This window comes from Neovison vison, chromosome 11, assembly GCF_020171115.1.
Source record: "Neovison vison isolate M4711 chromosome 11, ASM_NN_V1, whole genome shotgun sequence".
In the NCBI taxonomy this organism is placed as follows: Eukaryota; Metazoa; Chordata; class Mammalia; order Carnivora; family Mustelidae; genus Neogale; species Neogale vison.
This window is the reverse complement of record NC_058101.1, coordinates 38,419,215-38,438,138: the sequence shown is the minus strand read 5'-3', so window position 1 is coordinate 38,438,138 and position 18,924 is coordinate 38,419,215. Positions and strand designations below refer to the sequence as shown.

The 18,924-nt window shown below is 39.7% G+C and overlaps 1 pseudogene; it reads right to left on the bottom strand.

The window, feature by feature from the left end:
- Positions 1-685: 685 nt before the first annotated feature.
- LOC122889613 lies at positions 686-3,022 on the bottom strand (annotated as a pseudogene).
- Between the last annotated feature and the right edge of the window lie 15,902 nt (positions 3,023-18,924).

Sequence of the window (18,924 nt, the reverse complement as noted above, 5' to 3'; positions counted from 1 at the left end):
GAGGCAGGCAGAGAGAGGGGGAAGCAGGCTTCCTGCTGAGCAGAGAACCTGATGGAGGGCTCGATCCCAGGACTCTGAGACCACAACCCGAGCCTAAGGCAGAGGCTTTAACCCACTGAGCCACCCAGGTACCCCTAATTTTTTTTTTTAAATCTAACTTTCTGAATCCTTTTATGTTTCTGTCACTAGGGATGTTACTGCAAACCACAGGTTTCCACCTGCATTATATAAAGAAGTTGTTTTTTTTCTCATTCATTCATCTTAAATATGTCCATTTGTAATTACCAGGGTTTTTTTTGTTTTTTGAATGCTTTTTTTTTTAAACTGTATCTTATTTTTTTTTTAAAGATTTTATTTATTTATTTGACAGGCAGAGATCACAAGTAGGCAGAGAGGCAGGCAGAGAGAGAGGAGGAAGCAGGCTCCCCGCTGAGCAGAGAGCCTGATGTGGGGCTCGATCCCAGGACCCTGGGATCATGACCTGAGCCCAAGGCAGAGGCTTTAACCCACTGAGCCACCCAGGCGCCCCTGTATCTTCTTTATTTTGCATACTTTAATCTCAGAACAAAATAAACAACAACAAAAAAAAAACCACACTACACATCCAAACTCCTTGTCAAATAATCAGAAGGGATAGGGCTTTAGGTCCTTCTTTCCTGCCTCAAAGACAGGAGGAAGAAAGAAACAAAAACAAAAACCACTAGACATCAGCAGAGGGAACCAGGTGAACAGGGCCACTCCCGGCTGCTGGGGAGCCATGGGGACACTATACAGAGGGCTCAAGGTCTGCAGGTAGAACTAATCTACTTCTTCCATGCGAGAGGCATCCTCATCACCCTCAAGGGGGGGGATCTCATCAGGAACAGCAGCACTGGATTCCTCTGCTGTCACTTCATCTTCATCAATGCCCAGGCCTAGCTTGATCATGCGGTAGATGCGGTTGGAGTGAGTCTGGGGATCCTCCAGTGAGAAGCCAGAAGAGAGCAGAGCTGTTTCAAACAGCAGCACCACCAGGTCCTTGACAGCCTTGTCGTTCTTGTCCGCCTCTGCCTTCTGCCGCAGAGTCTCCACAATGGGGTGGTCAGGATTGATCTCCAGGTGCTTCTTGGCCATCATATAGCCCATTGTGGAGTTGTCCCGAAGGGCCTGGGCTTTCATGATCCACTCCATGTTGGCTGTCCAGCCATAGGTGCTAGTGACAATGCAGCAGGGTGAAGACACTAGCCTGTTAGAGATGGTCACCTTCTCAACCTTCTTATCCAAGATTTCTTTCATGAGTTTGCAGAGGTTCTCGAACTTGGCCTTGCTCTCCTCCATTTTCTTCTTCTCCTCTTCATCCTCAGGCAGCTCCAGGCCCTCCTTGGTAACGGAGACTAGACTCTTCCCATCAAACTCCTTGAGTTGCTGCACGCAGTACTCGTCAATAGGCTCTGTCATATATACTACCTCGAAGCCCCGCTTTCACACTCGCTCCACAAAAGCGGAGTTGGCAACCTGCTCTTTGCTCTCACTGGTGATATAATAGATGGACTTCTGGGTCTCCTTCATGCGGGACACATACTCTGAAAGAGAAGTCATCTCATCCCCAGACTGGGAGGTATGGTAACGCAGCAGCCCAGAAAGGCGGCGCCGGTTAGTTGAGTCCTCATGGATTCCAAGCTTTAGGTTTTTAGAGAACGCCTCATAGAATTTCTTATAGTTCTCCTTGTCTTCTGCCAGTTCAGAGAAGAGCTCAAGGCACTTCTTCACAATATTTTTCCAAATGACCTTCAAGATTTTGCTCTGCTGAAGCATTTCTCGGGAGATGTTCAGGGGCAGATCCTCAGAGTCAACCACACCGTGGATGAAGTTGAGATACTCTGGTATCAATTCATCACAGCTGTCCATGATAAACACATGGCGAACGTAGAGTTTGATGTTGTTCTTTTTCTTCTTGTTCTCAAAGAGGTCAAAAGGAGCCCGACGGGGGATGAAAAGCAATGCCCTGAATTCCAGCTGACCTTCTACAGAGAAGTGCTTGACTGCCAAATGGTCTTCCCAGTCATTAGTAAGGCTCTTGTAAAACTCTCCATATTCCTCCTGAGTAATGTCATCAGGGTTTCTGGTCCAAATGGGTTTAGTCTTGTTCAGTTCTTCCTGATCAATGTATTTCTCTTTAATCTTCTTTGTTTTCTTTTTCTTGTCTTTCCCACTATCATCCTCCTCATCTGATCCCACATCTTCAATCTTGGCTTCTCCTCATCGTCTTTATCTTCTTCCTCCTTCTCCACTTTCTCCTCCTCTGCCTCATCATCACTGATTTCTTTCTCTCGTTCCTTCTCCAAATAAAGGGTAATGGGGTAACCTATGAACTGCGAGTGCTTCTTCACCACTTCTTTGACCCGTCTCTCCTCTAAATACTCTGTCTGGTCTTCTTTAAGATGGAGAATCACTTTGGTACCCCGGCCAATGGGCTCACCATGGTCTGCACGCACAGTGAAGGAGCCCCCAGCAGAAGACTCCCAGGCATACTGCTCATCATCATTGTGCTTTGTGATAACCACCACCTTCTCTGCTACCAGGTAGGCAGAATAAAAGCCAACGCCAAATTGTCCAATCATGGAGATGTCTGCACCAGCCTGAAGAGCCTCCATGAATGCTTTAGTTCCGGACTTGGCAATTGTTCCCAAATTATTTATGAGATCGGCTTTGGTCATGCCAATGCCTGTGTCCACTAGAGTCAGGGTGCGTTCCTGGGGGTTGGGGATGATGTCAATTTTCAGCTCTTTACCGCTGTCCAACTTGGAAGGATCTGTCAGGGTCTCATAGCGAATCTTGTCCAAGGCATCAGACGCATTACTGATCAACTCCCAAAGGAAAATTTCCTCGTTAGAATAGAAAGTATTGATGATGAGGGACATAAGTTGGGCAATTTCTGCCTGGAAGGCAAAAGTCTCCACCTCCTCCTCTCCATGGTGCACTTCCTCAGGCATCTTAAAAGAGAAGAGCTGCAAGCACTACAGACCACAGTGGGAAGGGGCTGCGTCCAGCAACGACTCCGCAACAAGATCGCGCGGGGGTGACTCCTTGAATGCTTTTTAAAAGGATGCTTGCACTAACATAGGACAGATACAATTGTGAAGTCACATCTCCATACATAATTACTTAATCTATTTTAAATATCTTCACCCATTTGATTTTTAAACCAATTCCCTCAGATGACCTTTGTATGTTATCCTAAACTATGACTGACTGAGGATGTTTCAGGCTACACACCCCACACCCAACTTCAGTAGTTCGGGTAGTTTACAGTTTGGATTAGGATAATAATGGTGGCAGGGTCAAAATCCTGTAATACATAGAATCTAGGTACCAGGCTTTGTTATACCTTTTTAACATTCAATCCTTGTAGCAAGTCTGGAAGGTACATACTATCATTATATCCTTTCTTAGCCAGTGAAAAAACAGAGACAGCGAGTTTATTTCATCTAAGTACAGTAAGGAGAAAAGGATTTGAACCCAGATAATGTGAATTCAAAGTCTGTAATTTCCTCAAGAATTCTTCCTCAGAGAAGACTTTTTTTTTTTTTTTTTAAGATTTTATTTACTTATTTGAGAGAGAGAGTGAGAGCATGAACAGGTAGAGAGGCAGATGGAGAAGGAGAGGTCGACTTGCCCTGCTGAGCAGGGAATCTGAGGAGAGGACCCTGGGATCATGAACTGAGCTGAAGACAGATGCCCCTCAAAGAAGATTTTCAAAGTTTTGGCCGAAGGATATCTTTTCTGATGCCTGATTTGGGGGCATAATGATGTGCCTTATGTTCAGAAATATACAATACTCTCTCTTGGATTTTCCCATTGACCCTTGTTTTTACCACTACTGGCATACTGATGTTAGGGTATTTTGTATTACAGGCACTGAGGAGCTTTTCTTAATACTATTTGTGTTCCCTGAAGTTTCATTACCTCTACTGGAGTACTCTTGTCAGTCTGCCTGGCCTTCGGGGTACTTAGAATGTTTTATTACTATTTGAATTCCCTGAAGTGCCACCATAGGGCCTTGAATAAATGTTGGTTTTATTAAGAGGAAATACTTATATTCATTACGTTAAATACTTGATATTTTATTTAAGCTTTAAGAGTTGCTTTGAAAGTTTTATTAACTTTCTCACCACAAGGGAACTGCCTAATGGATGTCTACGGTAAGGTACGCAAAGGAGAAACATCAAATACTCGGTCAATTAAATTTGGCCAAACATTGATGAGATTGTGGAAATACCTTATTTCAAAATATAAGTTTGGGGGCACTTGGGTGGCTACGTTGGTTAAGTGTCTGCTCTTGATTTCAGCTCGGGTCATGATATCAGTGTCCTTGGATCGAGCCCTGCATGGAGTCTGCACTCAGGGCAGAGTCTACTTGTCCCTCTCCCTCTGCTCCTCTTTGCTGCTCTCCTTCTCCCTGTCTCTCTCAAATAAAAAAATAAAGTCTTTAAAAAAAACCAAAATTAATTAAATAAAATAAAAGATTTTCAGAAATCATTAAATGTTTAAAAAGTGAATATACATTTTCCTATAAAACTATATGAATTGGCAAAAGGATTGAATAAAGCTGGTGGCAGCAAAGAAAAAGAAACATGAATGACAGAAGCAAATTGGGGGGTCAGTCTTAAAATCAGCGGTTGCCACAAACCTCTGAATTCTTATCGCCTCAAAGTCTTCATCATTCTCTTGTGGTCTGAAAGAGTACATGCTCGTTAGGGGTTTGCATCTCACAGGAGAGAACACAGATACCCAACTCTAACTAAAGACCTCAATTGTGCAAAGAAAACTTTACTCATAAAAATTGTGAATGTAATCTTATATGAGAATTTTGTCTCTCTTGCTACCCTGTATACAACTTATATTTTAGACTGGAAAATTTCAAAGATATAAAAAAAAATAAAAATAGGGGTGCCTGGGTGGCTCAGTAGGTTAAGCAGCTGACGCTTGATTTTGGCTCAGGTAGACTGAACCCATGCAGGCCTCCTACAGAGTTTTCTTAAGATTCTATCTCTCACTCTCTCGGCCCTCCATGCCCCCACACTCACATGCTTGCTGTCTCTCTCTCTCTCTCAAATGAACAAATAAACCCTTAAAAATAAACTTTATAAAATTAAAAATAAGTTTTCCTATAAAACTAATGTTTCAGAAACTTATTTAGGCAGTAGAGACTAGAGCATTTCATTGATGCTGATATGTATTTTACACTTTACTACTTCTGAAATGGGGATTCATCTTTAGATGACCTGCCATTGGCCAGGCAGTGGTCATACTATAATTTGTCATTGTCTGCATGTTCGTGAACTTGACCACATGTGTTTATTTTGTCATCATTATGGACAGAGCAACACATGTTGAGCTTAACCGTCATCTCCAATGTCTTTAAAAAGATTACACTACGTTTTGGCAAAAAGTCAAGGAAAGAGAACAGTGTGATATTAGATCAAAATATACATCTAAGTAATTATTGAAGAGCATTTTCACATATGCATATAATAAAAATTCTAAGTGATTTGTATTATGTCTTATTTAGGTCATAGTGATTTTTTTTCTCATGGTTTTAAGAAAGATTTGTGTATCCTAAAATGATTGCATTTTAGAGTTGTTGACTTCCAGTAGTCTCTACAACTGCTAACATAAATATCTAATTTTATTTTTCTATGAAAAAAAAGTTCCTTAAGGAAAAATTATTGTTAAAAGGAATTCCAGAGAAACTAATTATTGCCCAGTGGATTCACAGATGAAATACATTCACTGAGTATAAAATCATTACTTTCACTTTTTGTGTCAATTGTTCTCCTATCTTTCCAAAATTCCGTTTACTAAACATGCCAGAAAATTCTATTTGTGCTATAGTTTGAAAATGCTTGTATAGCTCCTTTTTTTTTTCCTTTTTGCTAAAAATGCTACCCTTATAATATATAATTAACTTTGACAGCTCTCTGACCTCAAGAAACAAAAGGGGGGAGGGATTTAAAGAAGGAGAAGATAGAGAGGTTAGAAATACAAAAACAACAGCTAGAAATAGATCCCTTACACAGCAATGAAATTAAACTATTTAAAATCTAATTTGAAAAGCACAGACTAACACCCATGTAAAAGGTAAACAAAAAACCAGGAAGGGATTGATAAAACCTCATACCACAAGACAACTGCCATAAAAGCAAAGGTCACAAACTAACTAACTATGGGCAGCATGAACTCCAAGTATCTTTCGGAAGCTTAGAGCTTAGCAATTTTTAGTTTCCCAAATTGAGAAGATTTTATATTAAAATATGGATTTTCAGCTTCTTTTGAAAAATCAGAATGACTGATAACACTGAACTCATTCCCACAAAGCAAGTCTGAATTGACTGGAAACGCAGCTTCCTGTCCTTTCTGGACAGGATAGACATTCTATTCATCTGGAAGAGTCCCATTCACCCTGTTTCTCCTTGAGGTTGTAACTTAGGAGCTGTGAAGATTGCAACTATAGGATCTTGCCTGAAATTATGATCAGTGGGAGAGAAGCTATATGAGTGGCCTATGAGGTAAGCTTATGAATTTCCAGAATGGAGGTCTTAGAAACATACAGCCCAGGTCAAAATCAGTACCCGATATATTAAGAATGTTTTATCAGCAGAAGCAGCAGCAGCCTAATCTAGTATCTACTGCATTCTTAAAGTAAGTTAAAGAACATGTTAAACACTTTGTAACTGTTATTCATTCAACTAAATTTTTGTGGATATTATAAGATGTGATGAGTCACGGAGATGCAGAGATAAACATAGACATGTCTCACTATCTTTTTGAGCTCGCACTGTGATAGCACAGGAAGATATTACACAAATACACATGTATATATGGCACATGCATGTACTATTATACATTTACATATAGAACACATAGTAGAGTGTATGTATATTACATACATTACATACTACATAGTATATCTATGCAGGCAGACATATGCATTTACATATTTACATGTGTATACAACATATGCTTGAATGATTATTTTAAACCATATGAATTTGCTGATATTTGTCTATATTTTACCTCAGAAATGGTCACTGCATGAGCTTTATGTTAATAAATTGTAATTGAGAATGGAGGAAGTGCTTTTCCCCTACTACCAATCTTTCCTTCAAGCAGAGGGAGTTCTGAACCCTACTGCCTCTCTTTGCCCCCATTCCTCATCCTTACATACTGCCCTGTGCTAGTGGAGTATCTTATTTACTGGGTATATTTGGAAAAAGGTCCTGGTCACATGAACCCCACTCCTTCATCCCCTCTCTCTTATAGTGTGGGCTGCCGTCAGGGAACTCTGTGCAGCTCTTCCAAGCTGTAACACCTATGGGAGGTTTAAATATATTCATAGCTTCCAGAACCTGACATATTGTCTACAAGTAATATTTGATTCCTTGTCTGCCTGATTCCTGTCTACCTTTCCATTCACTTTAAACAGGTACCCCCTCCCAATATTTTTGGAATTGCAAATGAACAAGGTTGGGGTGCCTGGGTGGCTCAGTCATTAAACATTTGCCTTCAGCTCAGGTCATGGTCCCAGGGTCCTGGGATCGAGCCCCACATAGGGCTCTGTGCTCAACAGAGAGCCTGCTTCTCCCTCTCCAAATCTTCCTGCTTGTGTTCCCTCTCTTGCTGTCTCTCTCTGTCAAATAAGTAATATCTTAAAAAAAAAAAAAAAGGAATGAACAAGATTATATGCAAGAAAATAAGGGGAGAGGAATGGTTTTTGACCAGTTAATCAGAAGAGTCCTCTTGAAACAAGTGACGTTTCAACTGAGAAGTAAAGCCTGGGTGGGCGTGAGCTGTGTGTGCGGAGCTTGTGTGGGGGAGGACTGAAATCGATTCCTGGCAAAGAGGAGCATTTGTCAAACCTCAGAGGCAGCAAAAGTAGGAACTTTGGAGGAACTGAAATAAGGTCTCTCGGGTATATAGTGAGCGAGGATGTAGGTAGAGTAGACAGGACACGGCTGGAAGGACAGGCACCTACGTTACGTAGGGCCTCATGGGCCATGTCTAGGTTTGAGGATTTTATCAGGAGTCATTGGGATGGCAATGGAAAATCATTGAAGGGATTGAAGCAGAGGAGAATGAAATTATTTCCTCATCTCATATAATCTTCAAAACAACCCCTGCAGGAAGGTACTATTTTTATGCCAATATATCAACTGAATAAAATGAGATGCAGAGAAGTTAATTGCAAATGTAGCAGTTGATAGCACATACATACATGTGATTCAAGGCACCACTCTTTTAACACGCTTCTACTCCACCTACCCAAAAGAAGTACACAGTCTAATCTGCAGAAATTTCAGGGTATGTACATTTGTAGATTGTAACTTAAAGTAATAGCTATGACTAATCCACCAGCTTTTTGAGGGATTTATAAAAATTTTCGGTATTTATAATTTGATGCCTCTGGGCTTTGGGAAACAAAATGGACAATTGAGTCAATTCATCCTTCCAGTTTCTACGGATGCCAATGTTAGGGAAGATTCATTTTTTGTTTTTCGTTTTGTTTTGTTTTTTGTTTTTTTAATTTTTTTTGTTTAACTGTAAGTTACCTCTTTTGTGTTAGATAAACAAATTCAATCATTTCCCCAAAACCAGATAATTAAAAATAGATTGGAGGAAGGGGAACATAGGATAAGAATGCCCCAGCATTTCATGTAAAAGTTTTCGTAAATTTGACAATGAAGATGCTAACCAGTTACAGTCTCTATATCTAAGAGCACCACAAATGGAACGGGTTTTAAAGGGGTCATTCATCACAGATAGTTTGTGCATTGGTTACTAACAACTTCTATGCCATCAGTGTCTGAGTTCTTACTTTAGAAAAAAAAAGGGGGAGGGGTACCTGAGTGGCTCAGTGGGTTAAGCCACTGCCTTTGGCTCAGGACATGGTCTCAGGGTCCTGGGATCTCTGCTCAGCAGAGAGCCTGCTTCTCTCTCTGTGTCTGCCTGCTCTCTGCCTACTTGTGAGCTCTGTCAAATAAATAAATAAAATCTTAAAAAAAGAGAGAGAGAGGTCCATATATCCTGTTTCTCTGTCTAAAAAGGTAGTGTTCTCCGTTTCTTTAAAATGCATTTTTAAGAAAAGATCTCTATCTGCCATTTGATCATTCTCTATGTGTGAAATACGACATACCATCTCAGTTATGCCAAACAGCAGGTGCACCGACCTTCAAAGATCTAACTCTCAAGTTTGCATTTCCTTCTCTCCACATGGCTTCAGTAGCATCCTGTATAATGGTTTTGTATTTTTTCCTGTGGAAACTCTCATACCCACATTACTTCAACTTCAATCTGCTTTAGCAATCAGAATCCATGGTGTCTGCTCAGTACATTTTACAAGCATATTAAGGAGACTGTGGCAGTCATGCTTGATTGAACTTTTCTTCTTTCACTTGTAAAGGAACTACTACTCATGCATTCAATCGGCCATGAATGCTTGGCTTTTTTTATTGTAGTTACTAGGACACTAAAAAAGGAGGTTTTTGTTTTTGTTTTTCATTCGTCTCCAGAAAATACAAGAAAAGAAAACAGCACTGGAATCAGTCACTTGTCTTGATGCCCCAAGTAGGGACAATTTTTACTGAAGTTATAATTTTTTAAAAAGACACCAATTTAATTCATTAAGCTATCTTCCTAAAGAGCAGAGTGCATTTTCAAGTAAAAAGTAAAACATTATCATCAGATGGGTAAACACTTTATTGAACTAGTTGAATTCAATAGACAATAATTAAATGTAAGGAACATTAGTCTCTCTTTCATTGTCCCTTCCAAACTATGCTTTTTGGATTTACTCTACTCTTGCCCGTGAATGAAATATAGGACCGGTCCCTTAGATTTTCTGATCTGTGTCAATGAAAAGAAGAGTCTAATTTATTTATTTATTTATTTTTAAAAAGATTTTATTTATTTATTTATTTGACAGACAGAGATCACAAGTAGGCAGAGAGGCAGGCAGGGGCAGGAGGCAAGCAGGCTCCCTGCTGAACTGGGAGTCCGATGCAGGGTTTGATCCCAGGATCCTGAGATCATGACCTTAGCAGAAGGCAGAGGCTTAACCCACTGAGCCACCCAGGGGCCCCAAGAAGAGTCTAATTTATTTGATAAAAATGTCCAGTCTGATCTAGCATAACAGACTAACTCTAATATAGTTCATTCAAGATATAACATACTGTCCTCAGTTACCACCCACTTTCCCACAGCCTGCTTCTGGTCCAGAATGCTTCCTTGGGGTGGTGGTGTGGCGGCATGGTTAGGGGACCGGCCTTATTTTTCTCGGTTGCTCACCTCTTCCCTCATTTGCTAGCTGCCGGAACAGACCCCTCAGCGGTCAGGTCAATCAGGAAAAGAGATTGAGAAGAGAGGTTGTCTCTGAAGTGATGGGTGCAGCTGTCGTTTTTCTGGCTTTTCTTCTTCTGGTTTCCCCAACTCTATCCCCACTCTACCACCACCCCCTCATAAGCGCTGCTTAGGTTTCTCTCAAAAGACTTGAGTGCCTAATTCACACCCCTCATACAGTCCACAGTCTTTAGCAAGTTTTAAAATACAGAGCTGACACTGACTACAGATGTATGGACTGCGGTCTTCCTTTTTTCAAAGCTGAGCCTCAAACTGCTGCTCCTACTACATCGAACATGGCTAAGAGTAATAGATAAGAGCCAGAGGACAAGTATAACACTTGATAGAGACAAACTGAAAGAATATGTTACTCCCTCGACAAGGCTGCTACACTGATGTAGGAGTGCCGGCATGTGTGCATGTGGGTGGTCATGGCTATTCAATACTACCCCTATTTATTGATGCCGGGGTCATCTTTATTAACTACCCACGCACAGGCCCAGTACATAAACCATCTCTCGTAATCCTCATACCAGCTCCATTAATTAGATTTTATTATTAGCCTCATTTTATAGATGAGGTTACTTAGAGGTTTAAGAGTTTAACTAACTTGCCCAAGGTCACATACCTTATAAATGTCTACCGTAGAGCTGGAGCTCAAGCTTAGTACCACTGTCAGATGCATAGGTCTTGCTCAGTGCAATTACTACATCAAGCCACCTCCCCTTGGGACCAGACTGTTATTAATTTAAGTAGGGACTGGAGCTGGGGTATTTAAATGGATTCTTGCATCCATAGTCAAAGGTTTGTCCAGATAACAGACTTTAACAGCAGCTTTCATCTCTGCATTATTGATAGAAATCTTTCACTGAGTGAGGTGCTTCCTGGGTACAGGCCTACACATGACTGTAATCTTCCAGTTAAACAATACAAAACAATAACAAGACCCAAGTCTTCAAAGTCATCCACCTACCCCCTCACACATCTTGAAAATTGCATCAGTAATACAGTCAACAATGTTCTGATTCACGTTTCTTCTAATAGCTCATGAAACTTAGAGTTTACTTAGTTATGATTTCTAGGAGTCTAGTTATGCATTTAAAATTCTAGTTCACAAGTTCCTTGTGGCATCTTTGAACATTGAAAATAATCCTATTACTCACAGTAGCTTGTGAGGAAAAAAAAAACCAAAACCAAAAACAATAAACATTATCAGGCAGGTCTTCCACAAGACCTTCCACAAGAACATTAACATCATGCTAAGTTCAGAGCAAGTAGATTTGCTTTATATGCAAAGCAGCATATCAAAACCTTGAAAAATTAATGTTCTTGGCTATCAGACCCATAAGGTGCAGTGGCAAGGTTCAAAGGAAAAAGAGAAAGCCAGAATCAGACCTGAGGAATGGTCATTATTTGACTTCATAGTCTAAAAGGGTTAAAGGAGCAAAGATAGATCCAAGAAAATATTTGACTAATGATTTAACCTAATGGAATGGCTATGCCCACAGAGAACCCATGTAGTTCTCCGAATGATCCTGTTTAAGCCAGTCATAAAATTAGCAATTCCAAACTAAGGTTTTGCATTAGGTCTACGTAATGCTTTATGAAAACTAGAGCTACTTGATCAAATTTGAAAATGCTTTCCTCAATACTCTCTCCTAAAGATTTATGACACATATTATCTTATTTAAGTCTTTACAGGAGTCCATAAAACAAAACAAAACAAAACACAACCAAAACCAAAAACCAAAAAAAAAACCCAACGAAAAACCTGTTTGGTCTTGCTTCACTTAACGTTTCCTAGGTCTATTGGATTAGGAAACCATCTGTTTGTGTAATGCCTTTAGTTTGCTGAACCACACTTTTAGAAAAGCTGAAAGAGTTTAATTAGGGAACCACACATCCTATATGTAATGCTCAAAGATTATTGACTATTGTTTCTTACAGCAAAGCTACTGAAAATTTTTCGGTGAGAGTGAGTTAAAGGAAATGATCTTTAAAATGCTTCTAAGCTGCAGCTTTTCTAAATGTCTATTCAAGGTCCAAAGACTTCAACCTGGAAACAGGGATGACAAAATGGAATGAAAATTATAGAGCCTAGGTGCAACTGGGTGGCTCAGTGGGTTAAAGCTTCTGCCTTTGGCTCAGGTCATGATCCCAGGGTTCTGGGATCCAGCCCCGCATCCTGCTCTCTGCTCGGCAGGGAGCCTGCTTTCCTTCCTCTCTCTCTGCCTGCTTGTGATCTCTGTCTGTCAAATAAATAAATAAAATCTTTAAAGAAATAAAAAAAAAGAAAGAAAAAGAAAATTACAGAGCCTCTAGTTTATAAGCCACAATTGAAAGTGTGTCCACCTTTTCGTGGAAATGAAATAAGGTGTCCCTAAGGATGAAGTTGAGGTTTCTACTTAAAAATCAATTCTAGGGGCACCTGAGTGGCTCAGTGGGTTAAGCCTCTGCCTTCGGCTCCGGTTATGATCTCAGGGTCCTGGGATCGAGCCCCACATCGGGCTCTGCTCAGTGGGGAGCCTGCTTCCCCCTCTCTCTCTACCTGCCTCTCTGCCTACCTGTGATCTCTCTCTTTGTCAAATAAATAAATAAAATCTTTAAAAAAATTTTAAAAATCAATTCTAGAATCCAACTCAACTCACAGGCAAAAATGAAGATCACAAAGTTTATACTATAAAACAAAATTTAACTTGGAAAATTTGTGAATGAATGATAACAAATCCTGCTATAAGCCCTAAGGAGCTCAATAAAATACACTTGTGACATATAACTAATTAACTAGTTTAATTTGTGAAATAACTTCCAAATAAACTCTTGAAACAGTTATTTGCCAGAAATAATCAGTATAACTAAATGGGTTGACATACTGGTCTAACAATAAGATGATAATATTTTTGAAGGCTTAATTTGTGTCAGTTACACAAGTGAGCACTTTGATGGATTAAGTATGTTGATCCTCATAGCAACCCACATTTCACTGAAGGGAAGGGAACCTGAGGATAAGAGACTTTAAGTAATTTGGTCACATTCATATTGGTAATACTTAGTTGAGTCAGAATTTCGCACTCTATTCTATATCCCATTATAGGACTTCTATGTATTGGGATTTTATGCTACTTCTTGGGATGTGGCAACAAAGGTCCGAATAATAGTTCCCTAAATAATACAGAAGCTTATTCCTCTCCGAGTTCACATAAGCTCTTTATCAATGTGTGGAATTTATCTCATGGCCAGAGATGGCTGCTCGAGCTCTTACCATCACATCCACACCCCAGCTGGTGAGAAGGGGAGAAGAAAATGCCCAGTTTACTGTTTTATAGGACAGATCTAGAAATCACTCACTATTTTTATCCTCAGCTTATGGCCTAAAATTTAAGGGAGGCTGAGAAATGAAATCCTTATGTTGGGTATCCATGTGCTCAGTTAAAATTCCAGGGTTCTCTTACTAAATGAATGAGGAGAGAATGACTGTTTGGGGAAAATTAACAGTTTTTGTCACAGAGTCACTAGCTGTAAGGTATTGAATTATAGATCCCTACCAAAAATTGTTTTTTAGCTTTAGAATGGATTATGTTAAGCAATCTTTCTGCTAGAAATTGAATAGGAGAGCCACTTGACTGGAATGACATGAAGTCTGGGTCAACAAACCATTCTTTCCTCAGAAGGATGGGAGAGGGCGGATCTTTCTCTCATGATCAAAGTTACATCCAACATCTTCAAAAATATTGCAAAAAATTGTTAGAAATTATTGTTGGGGACGCCTGGGTGGCGCAGTTGGTTAAACGACTGCCTCCGGCTCAGGGCGTGATCCTGGAGTCCCGGGATCGAGTCCCACATCAGGCTCCCAGCTCCATGGGGAGTCTGCTTCTCCCTCTGACCTTCTCCTCGCTCATGCTCTCTCTCACTGTCTCTCTCTCTCAAATAAATAAAATAAAATCTTAAAAAATAAAATAAAATAAAATAAAAGTTTAAAAAAAAAAAAAGAAATTATTGTTGGATCCATCTAGAGATCAAAATACTTGCTATGTCTTTATGGTGCTATCAAGATAGAAGTAGTGCTAACGCATGAACTTTCGACATTAGGCTCATGCGGATGGATCTGTGAACAGTATATGTCTATAAGGGTCATGCAGATGGATCTGTGAATAGTGTATGTCTATAAGGGTCAAGGAATTTTCATTTAAAGTATTCATAGTTTCATTTCTTTCAACTGGATTAAATGGATCATAAATTTAAAAAACTAAATATAACTATCTGTGAGATTACCTTGGATCATGTACGAGAGAAAAATCTACATTGGAGAAATCCATTCTAAAATCTGTGAGGATAGACTACATCCAAAAAATCTCACAGAAATATCTACAAAGAACCATTTCTCCTGGGGGCCCTGGGTGGCTCAGTCAGATCCAATGTGTGCTTTTGGCTCACGTCATGACCTCAGGTCCTGGGATGGAGAGCCCTACATGGGACTCCCTGCTCAGTGGGGAGTCTTCTTCTCCCTCTCCCTCTGCCCTTCCCTCCAACTTGTACACACACTCTCTCTAATAAAGAAATAAAATCTTAAAAAAAAAAAGAACCATTTTCCTTTGAAAAAAATACTAAAAAAATCTTTGGAACCACACAGAAATTATTGTAACTATCACAAGTAAATTGCTCAATGTTTAAAGACTAAAATTTTCCCACATTTTGCTTATTTTTACTAACAGACAGTAATGTATAGTGAATTTAACCACTTTGAAGGAAAGACAGCATTTTTTTTTTTTTTAAAGCAGACTCCACTCTCAGTGTGGAGCCCAGTGAGGGGCCCAAACTCATGACCCTGAGATTAAGGCCTGAGCTGAGATCAAGAGTCAGATGTTTAACTGACCGAGCCACCCAGGTGCCCCTAAATAAGTCAATTTTTTAAAAATCAAGTCTTTATATATCTCCCAACAATATAGGGTTCTGACTACTTTTAATTTTCTGTACTTTCATTTACTTTTCTGTATTATCAAATTTTTTCCAGGTACTCACTTTTATTAAGAAGAGCACTGCAAATATCTACATGTCATTTTTGCTAGAAATCCGCAGCTGTCAATTCCCTTTCACATGCAATTTTCATTTACTCCTTGGAACTAATGCATATTAATGCAAAGTACAACGTCTTATTAAAGATATCTGAAGCTCAATACATTTCTTAATTTTCTCTTGTTTAACTAGTGAAATCCGGGGGTTCTGATGTATGATCATTTTAACTGATGGAAGTTTTCTTGTACTCTGGGACCTCCAAAGTATTAAATATCACTCCCCACCTTTTCTAAGTTCTTTGGACCCATAACTACTATTCCAAGGAACATAGGCTTTGTGTTTCCTAAGAGACCATGTACACACAGCAATATTCTTCAACAAATAAAAGGCACACTTATTCTTTTTCCAAGATTATAAACCTTGGGAGAAATTTTTATATTAAATCCTAAGAACCAGAGACCACGTAATTTATTATTTTTTTATTATTATTTTTTTTTTTACATTTATAGCAGTGGCCTCAGCTGGAAACCTAGGTATTTTTATCTTGGTAATTGGATAAGTTTGGGTACACCTAGAGGCTCTATGCCAGTAGTTTTGAAAATCTTTTTGTAACAGAAGATTCCCTTGTTCAAATGAAATCTTCAGAGGAAATGAAAATGAAACTAATGAAATTGACGATAATCTAGTTGAAGTCGGGAAGACATGGGGGTGGAACATACTCCCCTCTTGAGAGTGTGGGTAATTCTAAGTAGTTCACTCTGCCAGTGACACGGATTGCCCTTCAGCTCAGCCCCATGACTCAGACCTCTGCCAGAGGGTAGCACTAGTAATAAAATAGAACTGTAAGTGAAAGCTGTGCCCTTCAAGTCTGAAAGATACTGAAAACCCAACAGAAAAGTCATAAGTAAAGGCTATCAAAGAAAGCAGTCCTGGAGAGTGGAAGTTATATTATGCTGGAAATTTTTGGAGCAAGGAGTGAGCAGTCTGTAGAGCTGCAGAATTAGTAGAATGGATCACCATTTAGACCATCAAGGAGGACCTCACCTTTGATGTGTATCAGCAGGATCAGAGTTTCATAGTTTTCAGCAGGCTCTGGCAATAGACATCACGAAAAAAAACTGAGAGGTTGAGGAAAAACGCAGGTACCTCATTAGTAGCTGACAGGATGTTCCTTGAGGATATCTAAGGAAAACCTAAATATTGGAGGAGAAGAAGGAGGCAGGGAAGATCTAAACACCTCTTATTTGCTAGAAGCCATGTAATAATGAATGTATCAGACAGGTTCCAGACAGGAAAACAGAATTCATGTTCAATGCTTTATCAAGAAAGGCTGAACATAAAGAATGGTGACACAGGTGTTGGAGGCCTGCAAGAGGGAAGCCCAAGGGTAAACTCAGAGTTAATGAGAGTGAGCATGTACTGCCCCAAGGACTATGGGAACAAAAGGCAAAAGAAGGAGGTTTCCAGAGTAGCAGTTGAGAGGAGGGGCCTCACAGAGCTCAGGCTCAGACTTCTGATCAGGAGGCCTACTGGGCTGGTGCTGGTTTCTTTAAGAAAATTGATGAGCCTTGTTCTAGAATAAACAATCATTTTGGAGTAGATTGCCACTACCAGGTGCTGCTGAGAAAAAAAAAAAAAAAGAAGAAGAGGGAGGCACTTCCTGCCCTTTGCCTTCCCCTTCCCTCTGAACTCCTTGTAGTGACTTCTTTTGGCAGAATGTAATAGGACATCAGCTAGCAAAGAGGTACCACGCGTATGTTTGCAGAAAGAAAAATGCATTGGGGGCATTTCGATTCTGTATCATTGAAAATTAAAGTTGTAAAGCATAAAAGAAAGAAGTATATTATAAAATTACTCTTAGGAAAAAAAACAGCTTGGTATAAACTATGACAAAGCCTTTGTTTTTTTAAGATATTTTTCAACACTCAATTGATATATTGACAAATAAATATGTATTTATTTATTTTTATTACATATTTTATTTATTTATTTGGTAACAGAGATCACAAGTAGGCAAAGAGGCAGGCAGAGATAGAGGAGGAAGAAGGCTCTTAGCTGAGCAGAGAGCCCAATACGGGGCTCGATCCCAGGACCCTGAGATCATGACCTGAGCCAAAGGCAGAGGCCTTAACCCACTGAGCCACCCAGGCACCCCTAAATAATTATTAAGTAATTAAATTAACTCCATTGAGTTTCTTGAAGATATATTTTATAAGCAATTATAGACACATGAAACATTTTTAGTATTAGAGGCTTGACTGAGAATGCCTGCTCTTAAAATTTTCTTGACTAAAATGTTATCCTCTGCTTTTTTAGGACACCCAAATCTGGAGTCTCGACCAGGTACATTTATAGGCTTTCATACCTATTTAATTTCAGGGGGCAAAAATTTGGCCTCTTGTCTCACACATTGTGGGGTAGTTGGATGAACTCTTATATGGGAAACAACCAGTGAAGGACTTTTACTTCCATAATTTATAGTCACATTTTCTTCTTGCATATTTGGTATTTAAAACTAACAAATTATGCTCACTTGAATCCAAAACAAAGGGTATTGGACTCTGAAGACTGCATACATCTTAATCCCTAGGCTAGGCCTACGTTGCCCATTCATTCAACAGATGTTTGCACTGTTACTCTATCAGTCAGGGTTCACGCAGGGGAGGAGAATCACTCTGTGTTCTGGGAAAAAGGATTTATGATAGGAATTAGACTTTATAATTGTGGGAGGAGCTGGAGGAGTGAAAGTCTAGAAGACAGAGTTTAGAAGATTAGAGTGGTTAGCGAACAGCCAATCTGAGAAACCAAGAGCAGTCAGTTGCTAAATTAGAACCGTAAAAGGGGATCCCATGGGAAGCTTTATGGAAGGTTGTTCTTTCTGTGGAGGCCAACTCTACAGTCCTCAGTCAAGTGTTTGAAGGTATACATGAGGTCCCCGTTAATTATCAGGGCCAGTAGGTTGTAAAAGATGTATTGTGCGAGCAGAGGAGAACTAGAACCTTCATTGAACCCACTGATCACAGCTTTGTCTCTCAATCACCCCATCTTGCAGCAAAACAACTTGCCAAGAATAATGTTTGCTGCACCACTTCCAACTTTCAAATATCTTGCAAGTTCTTCTTTTGGCTAACTATAGGTAGGGGGACCATATAGATGAGGGTATTCTGGGAAACATGGTTCTCCATTTAAAGAAGATGACATGATAGTCCACCATAGCCTGTCTGTGCAAGAGACTTATTAAGTAATCTTCTGTAAAATGGGAATAATAACAGGGTGTTTGTGAGGATGAAATGATATAATGCATGTGAAGGTTTTCACAGCATCTGTCACATGATGAACACTCAAAAAGTGATTATTCTTATATATTAAATAAACAAAAATGGAAAGTAGTATAAATAACTCTATTCAGGGTCAAGTAAGGCACATTGCTATGGTGGGTCTGACCTTGTGTCTCTTGGATCTCTGACTGCTCAGAGTACAAGTAATACCGCCCTTTGGCTGCCAAGTGCTGGCCACGCCTTCCCCTGGCCTCCTGCC